This window comes from Mastomys coucha, unplaced genomic scaffold (assembly GCF_008632895.1).
Source record: "Mastomys coucha isolate ucsf_1 unplaced genomic scaffold, UCSF_Mcou_1 pScaffold13, whole genome shotgun sequence".
NCBI lineage: Eukaryota > Metazoa > Chordata > Mammalia > Rodentia > Muridae > Mastomys > Mastomys coucha.
The window spans coordinates 4,278,384-4,295,999 of NW_022196895.1; the positions used below are offsets into that span (position 1 = coordinate 4,278,384).

The following is a 17,616-nucleotide window of genomic DNA, read 5'->3' on the forward strand; positions in this document are numbered from 1 at the left end:
AGAAGAAGAAGAAGAAGAAGAAGAAGAAGAAGAGGAAGAGGAAGAGGAAGAGGAAGAGGAAGAAGAAAAGAAGAAGAAGAAGAAGAAGAAGAAGAAGAAGAACAAGAAGAACAAGAAGAACAAGAAGAAGGGGGAGGAGGAAGAAGAGGAGGAGGAGGAGGAGGAGGAAGAGGAGCAGCAGGGAGGAGGGAAGGGAGAGGGGGAGGGGGAGGGAGAGGAAGGAGAAGTAGTTGTTGTTGCTGTTGTTGTCGTTGCTGTTGTTGTTGTTGTTGTTGTTAGTAGTGGTAGTAAGGCCTAGGGAAAAGTCTTCAAGTCGGCAAGCACATGCCCCTGTGGAGGGCAGCAGGATCCCATTCTTTCTCTCACTCTTTCTGTGTCTCCCATAGCAATGAGTTGTCTTGCCTCTATGAATTGTATGTTGACCTACTCAGAAACTAGTCACAGTAAGGAAAACCTGACCATACTTGCCAAGATTCACAAGACCAGAGATGAGCAGACTTGGAATAGAAACCCCAGTGCACAGGGTTAGTTTTACAGTCCACACTCTTCATCACTGGGGCATGTAACCTTAAGGTGGGAGGCTAGGACAGTAGACAAGGAAGAGCCAAGGACGCAGAGCTACAGAACACAGGAGGGCTGCAAACAGAGTTCCTGAGAAGAGTAACAAGTTGTCTTTCTCCTCAGAGCGAAGCATCTGGCCTGGGTGAAGCTATGTTCTTTTCAGCAGAAGGGCATTTCCTGTGAAGTCTACCAGAACCATGATGTCATCCCTGGCCTTACCTTGGGCAGAAGTACATACTTCATTGGGAACCAAGAGGCAGAGGAAAGCATGCCATCTGAGCCACATCTGTGGGAGCCAGCAAAGCCAGTGACCTTCCAGAATGCTTCTGGGCCTCTAAAATAAAATAGGGACCTTGATCTAAGTGTTGGCTGTCAATGTATCAACACTCCCTTCTCCAGACATGCATGGCACATGACTAGCTTTGGAGGGAGAACTGATCAGATAACACATTCTAACTCAGCCATTCATAGTCTGTGAAGGAATAGTGCCAATTCAAATTCTACAGAGTCACTGATCTGAAGCTCAGTAAAGTAACAAGCAGTGCCAATAAGGGAATCAAAAAAAATTCCCAAAGCAAGGACTAAAGGCATACATTAGCAGGAGCACTGGCTAAGCAGCTCAAAACCTCAAGGTCCCACTTAACAGTCACGAGCAATGCAGAAAAACAGGGGAAACCAAGAAGAAACTGAGAAATCAAAACCATAACCATCCAGCCATCAAATCTACTGCTATAATTAGAATTGAGCAAAGCTCCACTAACATCCCTGCCCCTCAGTCATCCCATCACCATCATCTGTCTACCTGTGTAACAGGTAGCTCCCGCCAATGTAGCCACACTGGACCCTCCACACTTGATATGGTATTGCTATAAAGTTTTATAGGCAGGTGCCTCAAACTGAAGTTTACAGTGTCAATAAGAGGTAGGAATACATCAAAATGCATATCTTCTCACACAATGGGAAGCAATTTCCATCTATTAGATCAAGCATCAGTTGCCGAACAATTTCATGATTGCAGTGTGAATTTTATGTGCCTCCTTTAGGTTTCTCAGGAGCAAACTTCTAATATTAGGCTGTGTACACTACTAGAAAAAGTTGCAAGGCGAGACACTGTAGGTGTGTTGTGTACCTGTCTAGATGGTGATCAGGATCCAAAGGAGGAAAAATTGCAGAGTTCAAAAAATATGTGTTGTGTGTGTCATGGGGAGGAAGGTTCCAATATGAATTCAGTTGTGCCATTCTCACCCACCTCTCTCTGTGTGTGTGTATGTGTGTGTGTGTGTGTGTGTGTGTGTGTGTTGGAGGCGGGGGGGGGTTCCAATATGAATTCAGTTGTGCCATTCTCACCCACCTCTGTGTGTGTGTGTGTGTGTGTGTGTGTGTGTGTGTGTGTGTGTTGGGGGGAGGGAGGTGTACCAACATGAATTCAGTTGTAACAGTCTCACCCACTGGTCTTGTCGTGGTATGTGGGTCACTTAGGTTGAAATCCTGGCCTAACCAGTAGTTACAAAATTCATGATGCAATCCTTTCACTTGTAAAATGAGAAGACATCAAGAGATGGTAAAGAATTACAAACTCATACCTTGGCAGAGCTTGCTCAACACAGTCCCTGGCATATAGCAAGGGACAGACATGTAGCAGATTCTATCTACGGCTCCAATCTGTAATAGCGTTGTCCAGCTGTTGCCAAATCCAAACTTATCAGTCTTTGCCTACCATTCACATCTTAAAGGATACTTTAATCCCTTTACAAAAGAAGGCACTTGGTTACTCATTGAAAGACCCATAGGAAGATCCCTGTGGCTGTCATCAGCACAGAGACAGGAGCTGGGCTTTCACTGAACAGACCCAGGTAGTGCTTCAGCAGTCAGTCGGCATGCTGATCATTTAAAACTACCACAGCTCTAAAAACCCTGGAGGGAAATGAAGAAGAAAAACCGGTGTGGCAGGTTCCAGTTAACTGGTTCCCAGAAGGGGTTCAAGAACACTCATGGAAGCTCCCTCATCTCATAAGTAAACATTTGTGTATTCAGCAGTCACTCAAAGTATGAGAAGGAATCTGGGAGGGAGGGAGGGAAAACAGGTCTGACCTAATGTGGAAAAACCTGATCTAGAGAACAGGGAAGCAGAAGTGCGGGGCTGCAGCCAGCCGGAGGCGTCTGTCTCCCTCCCTTCTCACTACCTGCTTCCCACAGAAGCTCCTGAGAGGCGCCTGACTTGCCCCACCCAAACAGCTACCAGCTTAATTTCTTTTTTCTTTTTTTAAATTAATTTTATTTTTTAAAGGTTTATTTATTTATTATATTTAAGTACACTGTAGCTGTCTTCAGGCACCCCAGAAAAGGGTGGCAGATCTCATTACCGAAATTGTGAGCCACCACTTGCTGGGATTTGAACTCAGGATCTTCACCAGAGCAGTTAGTGCTCTTAACCACTGAGCCATCTCTCCAGCCTGGACGTCTTAATTTCTGATCCACCTCAACATTTCAAGGAGTAGAGACAGTGGATTGTCCTTGTACCCATGGGATGCCAGTAAAATGTATATAAACAGCCAGGCACAGTGAACACACCATCATCTCAGCATCAAGACAATAGCTAGGTACCTCGTGGGCACACTGAGATCCCCAGCAGTCCAAGGCAGGGAGGGGCCAAGCACACAATGGCACCTAGTGGGCACACTGAGATCCCCAGCAGTCCAAGGCAGGGAGGGGCCAAGCACACAATGGCACCTCGTGGGCACACTGAGATCCCCAGAAGTCCAAGGCAGGGAGGGGCCAAGCACACAATGGCACCTAGTGGGTACACAATGGCACCTAGTGGGTACACTGAGATCCCCAGCAGTCCAAGGCAGGGGCCAAGCACACAGTGACCATCTAGAGGGTTCACTTAGAATCCCAGAATTCACAAAGCAAAGCAGGAAGACTGGTAGTTCAAGGACAGTCAGGACCCTAAAGTGAGATTCTGCTTTGGGTATAATATATATATTTTTAATTTTTTTATTTATAATTTACACACAAGGCATATATATAATATATTATATATATATACACTATATATGAACTTAGAGTTCATTTTCTCCTACTTTATTATTCTGCAAGTATTTTAAAGACAAATATATTTACATATTTTCAAATCTGGAAATACAATGTATTATACATGTCAGGGTAATCATATGTAATTCACAGACAAAAAAATGTACCATTTCAATGTTTCTATTTCTTCTTCCCTTACCAGCCCTATGGGGTTTCTTTCACTATTTTTATTTTATTCCAAATAAATTAAGCTACTTTCAAACTGTAACAAACAAATGTTTCTACTACTAGAGTCAGAACTTAGAAAGCAATAAGCTGTCTTGATTCGTGCAGGGGTTGCTCCCCTCAGACGTTTTTTCCAGCTGATGCTAGCAGTCTTTAAAAGAAACTCAGCGACCTGGGACCTCCTCTCTTGAAGGCACTTTAAAGGCATGTCACTAAAGAATGATCTGACTGGGGAAATCACCTATAATGTGACCTGATGCCCTCTGCTGGCACACAGGTGTGAGGCAGAGCACTCACATACATCAGATAGATAGATAGATAGATAGATAGATAGATAGATAGATAGATAAATCTTTTTTTTAAAGAAAAGAAAAGAATGACCTCACAGCAATATACTAGTCACAAGCTACTACCACATGTACCTCAGATCCAGGCTACTTCCTGGAGAATCACAAACTACTATTTATACTTTGGGTCCTAAAAACCCACTCCCACCCCCACATCCCTTCAGTTCCTACATCTTTCCAGAGCCTCTCTCCCCAGGACAAAGGTCTAGCTTTTCTAGCTTCCAGCGTCTGCTCTCTTTGAAGTTCACATTTTAGATGCTTCTCATGTTTATGCATTTTTAAAAAGTTTGTGCGACCTTTCTCCACTGTCTGTCTGTCTACTGTCACTTAGGAAACTTGCAGAGGACAGAGGGTTCCCCTGTACCCTGCAAACTGACCTTTCAAATGACTCCTGGAATCCAGCCCGGCATTTCTCTAATTGAGTGTTGTAGAAACACATTTAGCTCATTCATCCTGAGCAGATGTGCTCTAGAATCTAATAGAACAACTCATAATGTTGAAACCTAATTTAATTTTTTTTCAAATATCTAGCTTGCTTTTTCTCCTATCTCAGAGATAATGAACGAAAAGTTTTTGAAATGTCAGCCTGCTGGGAGCCTGAGGATGGATGCAGGCAATGATTACCACCAGGACTCAGAACATCTCAGACAAGCAACAGAACCTTGGCCAACCAGAAACTCACACCCTGTATAAGAGTTCTGCTAAGAAGTAGACATTAAATCAAATCAAGATCAAAGTTCCACTCGCTGGAACTAAAACAGAACATGCTGAACCTTCATTAAATGCAAGTGGCAACATGCCCTGGTGCTTTTTTTCTTCCTGAAGATGCCACAGTGATAGAATCACAATGTCTCTGACAAAGGGATACCACATCTCTCAAGCTCTGTGAATACAGTTAAGCGCAGCAGCAGATCAGTGTGTTTGCGGAAGTTCACTGTGATACCACAACAAAAGTAACATCACAGGAGTCGGGAGTCGCTGGGGCCAGTCACACTGTCTTCCAAGCCATTCTAAACTCCCCTTCAGGGGCTACAGAATGGCTCAGTGGGCAGAGTACCTGCCAAGCAAGCATTCAGACCAGATGCAGACTTCCATCGTACAAGTGGGTGTGGCCGCTCACCTGTAATCTCAGCACAGAGGAGGCAACAGGTAGAGGGTACCTAGAGCAAGCTGACAAGCTAGACTGGCCTTATCACTGAGCTCTGGGATCAGCTGAGAGATTCTGCCTCAGTGAGCCCACAGTGGAGCATGATTAAAAAAAAAAAATCTCCCAAAGTCACCTTGGGGCCTCCACATACTCACACATTCATATTCACCTATGTAACATGCATGTACACTATACACATACACCCTAAAAAACAATTTTACAATACAACAGAGATGGATAAAAAGGCAGCAGGTCCCTGCTTCCAGTAAAGAGGCTTCGGCGGTTAGTGAAACAGGTGGGCCTGTGTCAGCACCCTGGTGGGGAGACAGGTAAGTAGGAAGAGCTGGGCCTAAACTGTCCTGACCGAAGGTGCTATCGGCTTGCTGGACTCAAAGAGACTGACAACTCTGTGGCTCTTTTCAGAACTTTTCAGAACACCCAGCATGTCAAAATGGTGTTAATCAAAAGAAGGGGGTTAACTCACTGCAGAAACATATGCTTAGCATGCATGAGGACCTGGATTCAATCTCACAGAGCTGGTCCCTCACCACCCCCCAGAAAAAAACTGACACACAGACTGAGTAAGCACGACTGAAGAGATGGAGCCAAGGTCAAGGCTATGCTTCTTCAAATGAGCCTTCAGACGTGACTTATCCTCTGCTTTGTCCTCGGAACGAAACACTCAAAGTTGATACTAGTAATGGACCAAGAGTACTACCCACCACCCACCAGAGCATCCTAAGTATACTCCATGTGGCAGTGAGCGGGAAGCCAGGAGGACTGGCGCAAGCAGATGTTAGTGCTTCCTGGCTCTGAGGAAGATCTAAGCAGAGCACACGCTGCAATGGTGAGGACAGGTGAGGACAGTTAGCTCAAGGAGAGTCCAAGCACAAGCTTCACATCACAATCTGTTTTCACTAGCTGTCCGATTTAGGGTCTCTACTGCTGTGATAAACACCATTACCAAAAAGCAACTCGCAGAGAAAATGATTTGTTTCAGCTTACAATTGTAGTCCATCACAAAGGGAAGCCAGGGCAGGGCTCAGGGCGGGGCTCAGGGCGGGGCTCAGTGCAGGAACCTAGGAGAGGGAGCTAAAAAGAAACACTGCTTACTGGCTGGCTCCTCAAGGCTTGCTGAACCTTCCTTTGTAATTTTCTTTATTTTAAATTTAAATATAATTACATTATTCCCCATTCCCTTTCTTCCCTCTAATCTCTAACATGTTCCTCCCTCTGTTCCCTCTCAAATTCACAACCCTTTTTTTTTAATTATCAGGGTTACACAAATGTAAATGCATAACTATATAAATACAGCTTGATGCATCTGTTTAGAGCTACTTGTATGTATGTAACTACATGGCCCACTGTTTGGAATTGGATAACTAATTAGGGGAAGACTTCCCCCTGGAAGGATAACTTCCCTGGGGAAGACTGACTCTTCTACTCTTAATAATCCTTGCTGCCCCTAACTCTTTGCCAAGAATCGTCTATTGTTATTCTCATTGTTAGGGCCTTGTATAGGCATCTAGGTAGAGCAGTCCTGTTGTTTTGAGGAGACACAATCTCACAAAATACTTCCTAATCGCCTTTCTTATACAACAACTCAGGACCATCTGCCTAATGGAGGAACTACTCATAGTGGGCTGGGAAACCACATCAGTCAAATAATCAAGAAAATGCCCCCAACAGACTTGCCTAAATCTAACCAGGATACTATACTCTCTTTCCACTCCCAGTTGTTATAGTTGTTTTTAAACCTGTTTTCTTTCCTTAAAAATATTATAATGTTATGTTACGAAAATTTAGGAAGACAATCATTACAAAGTAGCTCATTTATAATCTTAATGCTACTAAAGTTACTTTTCAACTGTTCTGAATATGGACGTTAATGGCAATCATTTATTAAAAGCTATTTATAGAAAACCAAGAGAATTTTACATAAACATAAACTTACTCTTTATTGTTAAAGCAGAATTATCCTAAGTACATGATTTTATGATTTTTTACCCACCGTGTAGTAATAATCCCCATAGAGAATCATCACCATCTACTGGTGCACGTTTAGGTTAGTTCTTTTTTTGAGGTATTAAAATGTTGTACTGTATTATATGTATAGGTAAATACAGTTCATAATGCACACTAGCAAATGCTATACACATTCAATGTAACACACACACAAGCTTGGGGCTAGAGATGGTTCAGTGCTTAAGAGTACTGGCCTAAGTTCAATTCCCAGCAACCACACACTGGCTCACAAATTGCCTGTAACTCCAGTTCCAAAGGATCCAAAGCCCTCCAAAGCCTTCTTCTGGCCTCTGTGGGCACAGACATATACAAAGTACACGGATATGCACATAGGCAAAACATTTATACACATAAAATTAAATAAAAACTAATTAAAAGAAAGAATAGGCGGTGAGCAATACAGCAGCAGTGGAAGGCAGAAGGCCCGTGACACCCAGGAATGTGGCCCCTGCAGGTAGAATGACAGAGCCAGAAGCATCAACCATGGACTCAGACTCACCTTCAGGAAAATAAGCAAGCAGTTAACCTCAACTGGAAATTCTTTCCAAAAGCAAAACCTTCCCAAAGTACATGGTGTTTGGGAAACTATTAAAGAAATATTAAAAAGTCAACCTGACTTGAGTGGAAACTTTTAACTCAGCACTACCAGGCACCCAACAAATTCCATGCACACTTTCCTAGTAAAACCAACACAGGAGGCACTTGCCTCTCTAAATATCTGTCTCCTGTTACCATCAACCATCCATCCATCCATCCACCACCCACCTTCTATCTACCTACAAACTGCAATAACAACTTAAAAACAGTAGTGTGGAATTGGTAAAGAAACAAGCTGATCAGAACACAGAGAGCCTAAAGACAGGTGAGTGGGAGAAATAGCTCTTGGTGTAGATCAGAGTTAGCGTCACCGCTCATAGGCTATTTTGTAAATGGGACTGAGAAAAATTCACCTTGCCACTTTTTTTTTTTTTTTTTTTTTTTTTTTTTTTTTTTTGGTTTTTTTCGAGACAGGGTTTCTCTGTGTAACCCTGGCTCACTCTGTAGACCAGGCTGGCCTTGAACTCAGAAATCCGCCTGCCTCTGCCTCCCAAGTGCTGGGATTAAAGGCATTGCCACGATCGCCTGGCAACACTTTTTTTAAAAATGTAGAAACACAACTTTTTTTTTAAAAGGAAAAACATTTTCTAAGCAAGATATAAGGAGGGGTAAATGGATAGATACCAAAACTGACAATTCTGTTCTGAACAGTATGTTGAAGAAGAAACTATACTGTAAAATAAGACTCTAAGTGCTAGAGAAAACCACGCTCCAGAGAAAAAGATACTGGCAGAACCTAAAATCAAAGGAGAGAGTGACATTTATAAATTAGGACAGAAAGGCAGGAAAGGGACAGGGAACCCTAATAGAAAAATTAGTAAAAATGAATACATGCCCAAATCAAGAAAAACGTGGTAAAGGGAAACCCCACAGAGTTAACAAGCATAGGATAGCACACATGGCTGTGTTCAAAACCAGAAAACTACAAATAAGGATGCTGGCATGTCTCTGTGGTTGGGTGGCTCCCATGGAACTGCTCTGGCCTATGTTAGACACAAGCCTCTATTCTAACACATTAAGTGCTAGTGTTATAGATAACTATATAAACGTAATTTAAAATTTTTTAGGACAACCCATGTCTGAAAAAAAAAAAAATGTGGTCAAGTACAGTTGACCTTTGCACATGGTTTGTTTCCCCATCCAAGGATTCAACCAACCATAGATGAGGGAAGCTGTGGGCAGACTCTCAGTCGCCATCATTCCCTAATGAACAGTCTACCAGGTACTCAGGTACCATTTACACTGTATGAGGAACGTACCTGGCAGTCCTTGCCATCTTATCTAAATTAAGAACTGCTTTATCCAAAGGAGAGCGGTTTACTCATCCCTCTTCTGCAGCAACTAATAAAAAGCAATACAATCAACTGCAGGTCCAACTACAGCTCCAGTTCACCAGAAAGAGGAAAACACCTATTCATCTCTCCTTATAAAGCAAAGTATAGAAAAATGTATCAAGTGATTGCACAAGGAAAAACACTTTCCCAAACCTGGAGGGAAACCTTAGCTAAGCATCTATTCACAGTGAGTGGCACAAAGTCTTACCACAAGTACTCTGCCACATCTTTGAAAAAACAAACCTAAGAAAAGAAAAGCCAAGATACCCACAAATAGCTTAGTCCTTGTTTCTATAAATTGTCAGCAAAGCCCAGCCATTTTTTTTTTTTGAAAGCTCAAGCTTATACAAACACAGAGCAATAAATCTTCACTCTGGTCTGGGTTACTGACTATGAGGAGAACCAGGAAGCGCCCAATAGAGGTTATTTATGAAAGCGCTCAAAATTTCATCATGTTAAATTAAACCATCCCGCCATTTAAAATAAGCTTATTTAATCAAACTCTCTGAAGTCATTCACTGCCATGAAAAGAACAGCTGTCCTTCTCCACATGCCTCCTCATCACTAAAATGTTTATAGCAATGATAGTAAGAGTAAAAAGAATGATAAAATTAAAATAGTGAAGCTATCCATAGTGGCACCAGGTACTCTATCCAGTGCAACTCGCATATTATCCTAAATAATTTTGGAGGAACATGCAAATCTATAACCCCACAGGATAGGGAGAGGTTGGGTAGAAACAGGAAAGTCTACCTCCATTTCCCATATGCAGGAGGGCCGGACACAAGGAAGGGCTTCGGGCTTTAAGAATAACAGATGCAAGTTTTTAATACAGAAATTTTTGCTTCAAATTTTTAGTTGACAACGTTAAGTAAAAGCACCAAAGCAAGAAGACTAAAACTGACCCAGCGCCCACATCGGCAACTGCAGCACTCAGGAGGCAGAGGCAGGAGGATTGCTTCAAGTTCAAGGCCAATGTGGGCTACATAAAGACCCTGTTTCAAAAGTGGTCAGGTTAGAAAGCAAGAAAAGTGAGCCTCACCCAGAGCCCACATCTGCAACTGCAGCACTCAAGAGGCAGAGACAAGAGGAGCACTTCAAGTTCAAAGCCAGTCTGGGCTATACAAAGACCCTGTTTCAAAAGTGGTCAGGTTAGAAAGGATGGGAAGAGACAGACCTGTGGATAGAATGCAGGGTTTAACTTGTATAAGGTTATCTTGTATATTTCACAAGTAAGTTACATCAAAATGTAGTCTACCTGAAACATATCACGGTGCATTACATAAAACACAGAAAGGATTACTTCATAATAAGAGCATAAGAAATGTCATGAGACATGTCAATGTTCCAAATTTCTTTAACAAAATCTAACAGCCAGCTAGTTCCCCAATCTGACATCAGCCCACACTTACCCCTTAAACTCTTTTGAGTCATTCTAATTAAAAAAAAAAAAAAAGCCAGTTGGTTGGTGCACGACTTTAATCTCAGCACTTAGGAGGTAGAGGCAGGCAGATCTCTGAATTCAAGGCCAGCCTGGTCTACAAAGTGAGTTTCAGGACAGCCAGGGCTATACAGAGAAACCCTGTCTCAAATAACCAAAAAAGAAGAAAAAAAAAAAAAGATTGCTACATTTTCAACCCTTCAATAATTGTAAAGACTTCCCCAAAAGTCATCTTATAACTGATTTTTCAGTTATATTTCAGACCAATTCCCAAAACTCCTGAAAGGCACAGCTTGGCTAGGTGTGCTCTTGAGTTTGCAAAGGCACCTGCCCAGGATATTTCAGAAAGAATCTCATGAAGCACGATCAATTCCGCTTGTTTTCTTTTGCCTGTGTGGGAAATTATCTTTCTGGGAACTTTCAAACTATCTTAGTAACAGCTCGGAAAAACTAAGAGACAGTATTTCTTGAAAATAACTACTTCTGATCCTGCACTGTGCTTAACGATTAGAACCTAAACCACATTCCAAATGAAGCGGTAGTCAAATGTCCCTGCTAGAGTTTCCTTGGTCGCAATACCTTAAAGTTCTTGTGATGATGGGCATACTCTGCACAGCCTTCCCAGGAAAGAGTAACTGGCAAGTGTAACCTGTGTGTACCTAGCGAGGAGACAGAACTTCAAAAGACACCACTGCACCACAGACACTAACCCTCTAAACCTCAATGGCCGGCATCTTTTCACCTGTGGACATATGGCGGACTGGGAAGGTTAAAGAAAAGTTAACAGCCATTCGAGGTATTGCTTCCAAAGAACATCTAATCACGTGATAAAATGCCTAGGATTTGTCTGCTAAGTATTCAAGTATTACTACAGGAGGAGCAGCAGGTGCAGTCCTGAAGCCTAAAATCCACAGTTTGCTTTTTATAAAGCCTTTTGTGTTTTAATGTTGTTGGGTGGAGGAGAAGAAAAGAAAAGGAAGAAAAGGAGAGCGACAGAGAGCGACAGAGAGACGGTGAGACAGAGAGACAGAGGGACAGAGACACACGGGAGAAAACCACAATTTACTCCTACCCGTGGTCATCCCACAGTACTCTCAAACCTGCACAGGCATCATCTGAACATTCCTCTCCTATTCCTTTCACCCTTCCCTCTCCCCACTTCATTCCAGACAAAGGTGAGTCACCAGTCACTGTGCTCGGTCCACTTGTCACTTAGGTAAATGTCCCCAAACAAATTCCTATCTGGCTACTGTAAGTAAAAGCAATACCATCGCAATGAACCCCGTGAACTCCTCACTGCCTAGAGTCTAATAAATCTGAATTAAACAGTGTTCAATAAAGACGTTTTCCAGGCGAAGGGGGTTGAAAAAAAAGGCTTTTCACTACTTAGCATGTCCTTGCCCCCTAGTCCCCTCTCTTCCCGCCTAGGCTCTACCACCGCGTCCCAGAGCGCCCCAGGGTCCCAGGGTCCGCCCGCGCCTGCACCTCCTCCTCTGCCCGCGTCTCTGCAAGGTACTACGGCAAGGCGCCTGGAGGCCGGCGGGGGCTCCAGGGAGCGCGGACGCAGGGGCCCAGAACCGGAGAGGCGCCGCAGTCTCCGGTCCTCCTACCTACTCGGCAGCCGCAGTCCACGCGCCACTTAGCTCCACAGCTCGGGATCACAACTGAGGACAATCCGGAGACAGATCGGATCAGCTACCGCTGAGCTGGGTGAACTAGCCGGTTGCACCCGCCACATCTCCTGCCTCGGCCCCGCCCCGGGAGCGGAGACTCTAGGGGCGGGGTTTCGAAGTTCGGGGGCGGGGTCTCGCTGGGAGGTGCATTGGAGGGGCGGGGTCTCTGGGCTTTTGGGTAAAGACCAACGCGGAGTGTCAGTCAAGGAGTCTGCTGATGGATTGCCTAAGGAAAGGTCGTCTTAGCGCTCTCTCATTGGCTGGCAAGGATAAACATAGCAGAGCCCTTATTGGTAGCGGCACTGTAGCTCCTCCTCTCCGTCCCCGTCCCGCCCCGCTGCTGTGTTTGCCCTTGGCTGCCCAGGCCCAGGTGGCTGAAGGATGAGGTGCGGTAGGGGAGCAGGGTTTCCTATGCAAGATAGAGTTTCCCTCCATCCTCCATCCCCTACCCCGAACCCCTTCTGTCTTGTGGGTTTTGTAAGACCTTTTGCTGAATAACATCCCATCTTCAACTTAATATTAATTTAGTAAGGCTACTGGGATATATTTTAAATTCTACATAAATTGCAGAAAGATGTCAGAAAAAAGCTATGCAATGTTTTCACCTTTGGTGAGACTGGAAGTGAATTCCTTACTGCTTGTCTGTGTTCCTACAGAGAAAGCATTACTTTCATGATTTTTAATAAAGAAACATTGTCTTAAGAAAAATAGAAAAATTAATAAGGGAAAAAGACTGTGGAGATATGCAAGGTATGATCTATGGTAGAGAAAAGTACAATAATTACATCCTTCATTATTTTGAAAAAGAGCACAGGATAACTGAGTCGTGTCTAACCTTCCAGAATATGTGTGCAACACATAAAATAATATATAGGCAGAATTATTATAGCAGAACTCCCTGATACAAAGAGTTTTGTACTAAATAAATAAATCTTTGGCCAAAAAGAAAAAGAGACATGAGAAGAAATTCAGGTCATACAGTGGAAAGCTCATGTGATGGAAGAAATTAAAAGAAGAGAATGCAAGCTTCTCTTCCTTGATGTGATATATGTTTATGATGTGATATGAAATGTTGAACATTAAAAGTTAAAGGAGGTGTAGGAATTAAGGATCAATGGCCTGTGCTTAATCCAAATAATGGGGATGCTAGCACATTTCCAGCCAGCCTGAATGTGTGGCACCTTGGCCAGTTAAGGTGTGAAGCAAATTCCACTCTGAAATTTGCTTAAGCTGCCAGGACAATCTCACAAATCCTGAACAGGCCATTTACAACAACTCCATGAGCCATGTAATAGCGAACAAGATCTGGTTTTTGTTTGCTTACACTAATATGGAGAGCCAAAAGCCAAACGAAAGGCAAGGAAGATAGGTCAAGTTTCTCTGCAAAACTCTACTTCACTTGGCTTCTAGACATCCACTACCACCCTGTGAGACCATTGCGATGTCACTGCACACTGATGACCCCATGATATGCAGTGTGCAGATGGCAGATGGAGGCTGCTGTGGTTCCTTCAGCAGAAACCCAGAGGAAGAGATCTGACCCAGCACCACAGTCTCATAACTTTTCTGATGGCCCTTAAGTAATAAAAAGTCTTTTAGGTCTCTGGAAGGAGTTGGTACAAAAGGGAAAAAAGATGTAATTCTATTTACTTAAAATATGTTTTTAAATGTTAACAAATTCAGATAAATTGAAATTATGTATCTTTTCTCATCATAATGCAATAAAACAAATCAATTTTAAAAAATAGAGAGAGAGAAAAAAGTCTTTTAGTCACTTTAGCTTAGTTCCCTAGTAGTGTGTCCGCCTAGCTGTGTAAGGTCCCTGGTTCGATCCCAAGCATTGCAAAATAAAACAAACAAAACCCATATTTCCCATCTTGGCATCTCTGTACTCCCTTAAGGAAAAGGAAACCTGAGTCTGCATCCCAGGGATGAAGAGGGAGGAGAATCCAGGACTGGACATTCCCATGGATGAGGAGGAGGAGAATCCAGGACTGGACATTCCCATGGATGAGGAGGAGGAGAATCCAGGACTGGACATTCCCATCTGCTGTTGCCAACAGTGTTTGCTCTCTGAGTTGACTGAGGATTCACTGAAGCTTGTGTTTCCCCTTGCTGGCATCTTCAGTCATTCTTACAGACCTGAACTTGTGCAAGTGACTGTGCCTCTCAGGAGCTGGGCATTGTCTTTAGTTGTAACCTCTCCCTTCGTTTCCTGCAGTGCACTTTGTATGGATTGGTTTCCCAAAAATAAATCATTACTCTATACCCTCCTCGAATTCACAGAAGAACAGCTCTGCCCTCTACAAACCCATTTCTCCATTCTTTCTACTCAAATGTATGCCAATGCCTGTGCGTCTCAACTTTAGATGGCTCAGCTCAAGATCAGACACTCTGAAACAACAGGGAGTTGCCTTTGCTGTCCTATCAAAATCCCCCTTCAGTAACACTGTAGAAGTTACTAGATCACAGCATTGCTTCTTCAGAGTCAGTTTCCTCACAGAACTTTTCTTCACTTCCTCTGCTCCACTTCCCAGGATCTTATTTTGAGTGAAGAATTTTTAAGAGTTACTGTGACAGGGAGGTGTTGTGGGAATTATTAAAAAAATGAATCCACCCCTCAAACTCGCTTCCCTGCCAGACCATGTCCCAGTGGGCTCTTATTATTTTCTCCCAGCTATTAAAAACATCTCGCCGGGCGATGGTGGCACATGCCTTTAATTCCAGCATTTGGGAGGCAGAGGCAGGTGGATTTCTGAGTTCGAGGCCAGCCTGGTCTACAGAGTGAGTTCCAGGACAGCCAGGGCTACACAGAGAAACCCTGTCTCAAAAAAAAAAAAATCTCGCTAACATGCAACTCTTTACACACCCCCACAATCATTTATCTAAATAGTGCCTAAGACCCGGTAAGTAAAGCATGACTCTTAAAGCCTTAATATCCAATCAGATTTATATGATAATAAAATCACAATTTACAAGATGCCAATACAATGATTTCAGAACCAGATAACAAACACAGTATTGTTTTGTGAAAACCTTTGCTTGGCTGTATAACCTCATGGGGCCTGGCTGGTCCTCATCGTCTGTCTCCATGATGACTCTCTCCTCCTGCTCTTGACCTTTCTCCTCCTCCAACTCTAGCTCCACCTCTCTATTCCTGTTCAATCACAGGCCTGTCACTACCCTAATGTTATTGGACAGAGAAAATGCTACAGCAGTGAGGGATGGGAGACAGGGATGCAGGGGTGGTGGATGGAGGTCAGGGGACCAAGGACAGGGACAGGGGCTTTGAGGTTTCAGAAGCTCAAAATAGGCCCAGTGTTTCTCTTCCTGCTGCCTGCTGATGCAGATGTAGAACTCTCAACTTCTGCAGCATCATATTTGCCTGCACGATGCCATGCTTCAGGTTATAACACCAGTGGGCTAAACCTCTGGACGATAAGCAAGCCCCAATTAAATGTTCTTCTTTTTAAGAGCTGCCAAGGTCATGGTGTCTCTTCAGAGCAATAGAACATTAACTAAGATGGTCTCCAAGTGACTAAAGCTCCTTTTTAGGTTTGCTTGAAGTTACTCAAGCAACTTCAGGATTTCATACTTGTCTCTTGCTACTTCAGTCAAAACTATATATAACTTGTTTTACTAATATGAGACTGTAAAAACCATTCAGTGGTTTAATACCAAGAACATAGGCTTGAAAAAGTGTTCCCATAAGTCACACCCAAGTACAGGTCTATTTGAGTGTGAGAACAGCAGAACACACACTCTTGCCTGTCTGTCTCTTGACTTAGGGAAGCGATTTTGATCTGCAGCCTGAGCACAGGCAGTCAGATCTATGTTCTTCCATTCAGGAATTCAAAACACAGCTGTCCACATTTCATCTTCTCTCCTTTTTATACAAGGTCTTATCTATATAAGCCAGGTTGCTTTCAAACTTATTCTACAGCTAAGGACTATAGTTTGAACTCCTGATCCTGACCCTCCTGCCTCTACCCCTGAGCTCTGGAATTACAGGTCTATATATAGTACCACACTTGGCTATTTCTGTTTTGACTTAGGTTTTCATTTGGACTGGCTTTTTCCTTTTTCTTTTCTTTTCTTTCTTTTCTTTCTTTTTTTTTTTTTTTTTTTTTTTTTTTTTTTTTTTTTTTTTTTTTTATGGAGGGGGCAGTTTGAGACAGCCTCTCAATATATAGCCCCATGCTGGTCTTGAACTGGGTTCAAACAATCTTCCTGCCTTACTCTCTAGAGTACTGGGATTATAAAATGGTCCCAACAATGCTCTACCACACTGGTCTTAACATTATAGTTACCAAGGAAATATGTGTGCCTTTCACAAAAATATTACTGCGTGTTAGTAAGCTGTCACACGCCTAGCTCTGTGCTCTCCAGTTAAGACCCTGACATAGGCAGAAGACACATGTTTACCCGAGTCTAACCTGGTGAGGCAACGAGCTCATTGGGGTTCCTCAGAGGAACATAGGTGAGTCCAAAGCAGCTGCATCATCATAAAGCCTACCCCATTCATAAGCTGCATCCCTAAAGCCCACCTCAGCTCACAAGATGTGGCCCTAGAGTCTCTCTCCAGCTGGGAATAGGTATACCTAAGAGAATCTCCTCTGGCAACTGTTTAATGCTTATGTAAGTATGGTGTTGCTGGCTTGTAAGTCTTGTAACTTTCTGAGCTTTCTGTGCTTTTCAAAGTTCTTTTACTCCCAGAGCCTTATGCCCCACTCCTAAGAGGGAACTTTTAAATCCAGAAGAAAGAGTTAGGATCGTGTTCTGCTTTGAATCTATCATAAGACTTTCTCCCTAATTTTTACACATACACACACACACACACACACACACACACACACACATACACACACATACACACCCAAGAGTGAGTATAAGTACAAGTCAGAAAAGAACTTGTTACCACTAAGCCATATTGCAGATTCATCCTCTCAGATTTTACCTGTGTTGTACCCCTTGCCTAATAGGCACATGACTCTCCCTTTCTCTGTACTTGGTGAGGTCCCCTGGAGGTCCCTCATCACACACTTCCTTGTTACACTTTCATAAACCTGGCCACATCAGACGAGCCTGGCCTAGTAGGCTGTTGAGAATTATCCTTAAGAACTAGTTCTTGCCGGGCGGTGGTGGTGCACGCCTTTAATCCCAGCACTTGGGAGGCAGAGGCAGGAAGATTTCTGAGTTCAAGGCCAGCCTGAGTAAGTTCCATGACAGCCAG

At 43.3% G+C, this 17,616-nt stretch overlaps 1 protein-coding gene across 3 annotated transcripts in view; it reads right to left on the reverse strand.

Annotated features, from left to right (window-relative positions):
- Mpp7 (membrane palmitoylated protein 7) overlaps nt 1–12,464 on the reverse strand; it is a 261,478-nt gene extending 249,014 nt beyond the window's left edge. Inside the window, exon 1 of one of the 3 annotated variants that reach the window (XM_031364935.1) lies at nt 12,325–12,464. The gene's annotated coding sequence lies outside the window, so the exon portion shown is untranslated. Of the gene's footprint in view, nt 1–780; nt 1,159–12,320 lie in introns of those variants that run through there. The other 2 variants (XM_031364936.1, XM_031364937.1) reach the window with 2 other exon arrangements.
- Between the last annotated feature and the right edge of the window lie 5,152 nt (nt 12,465–17,616).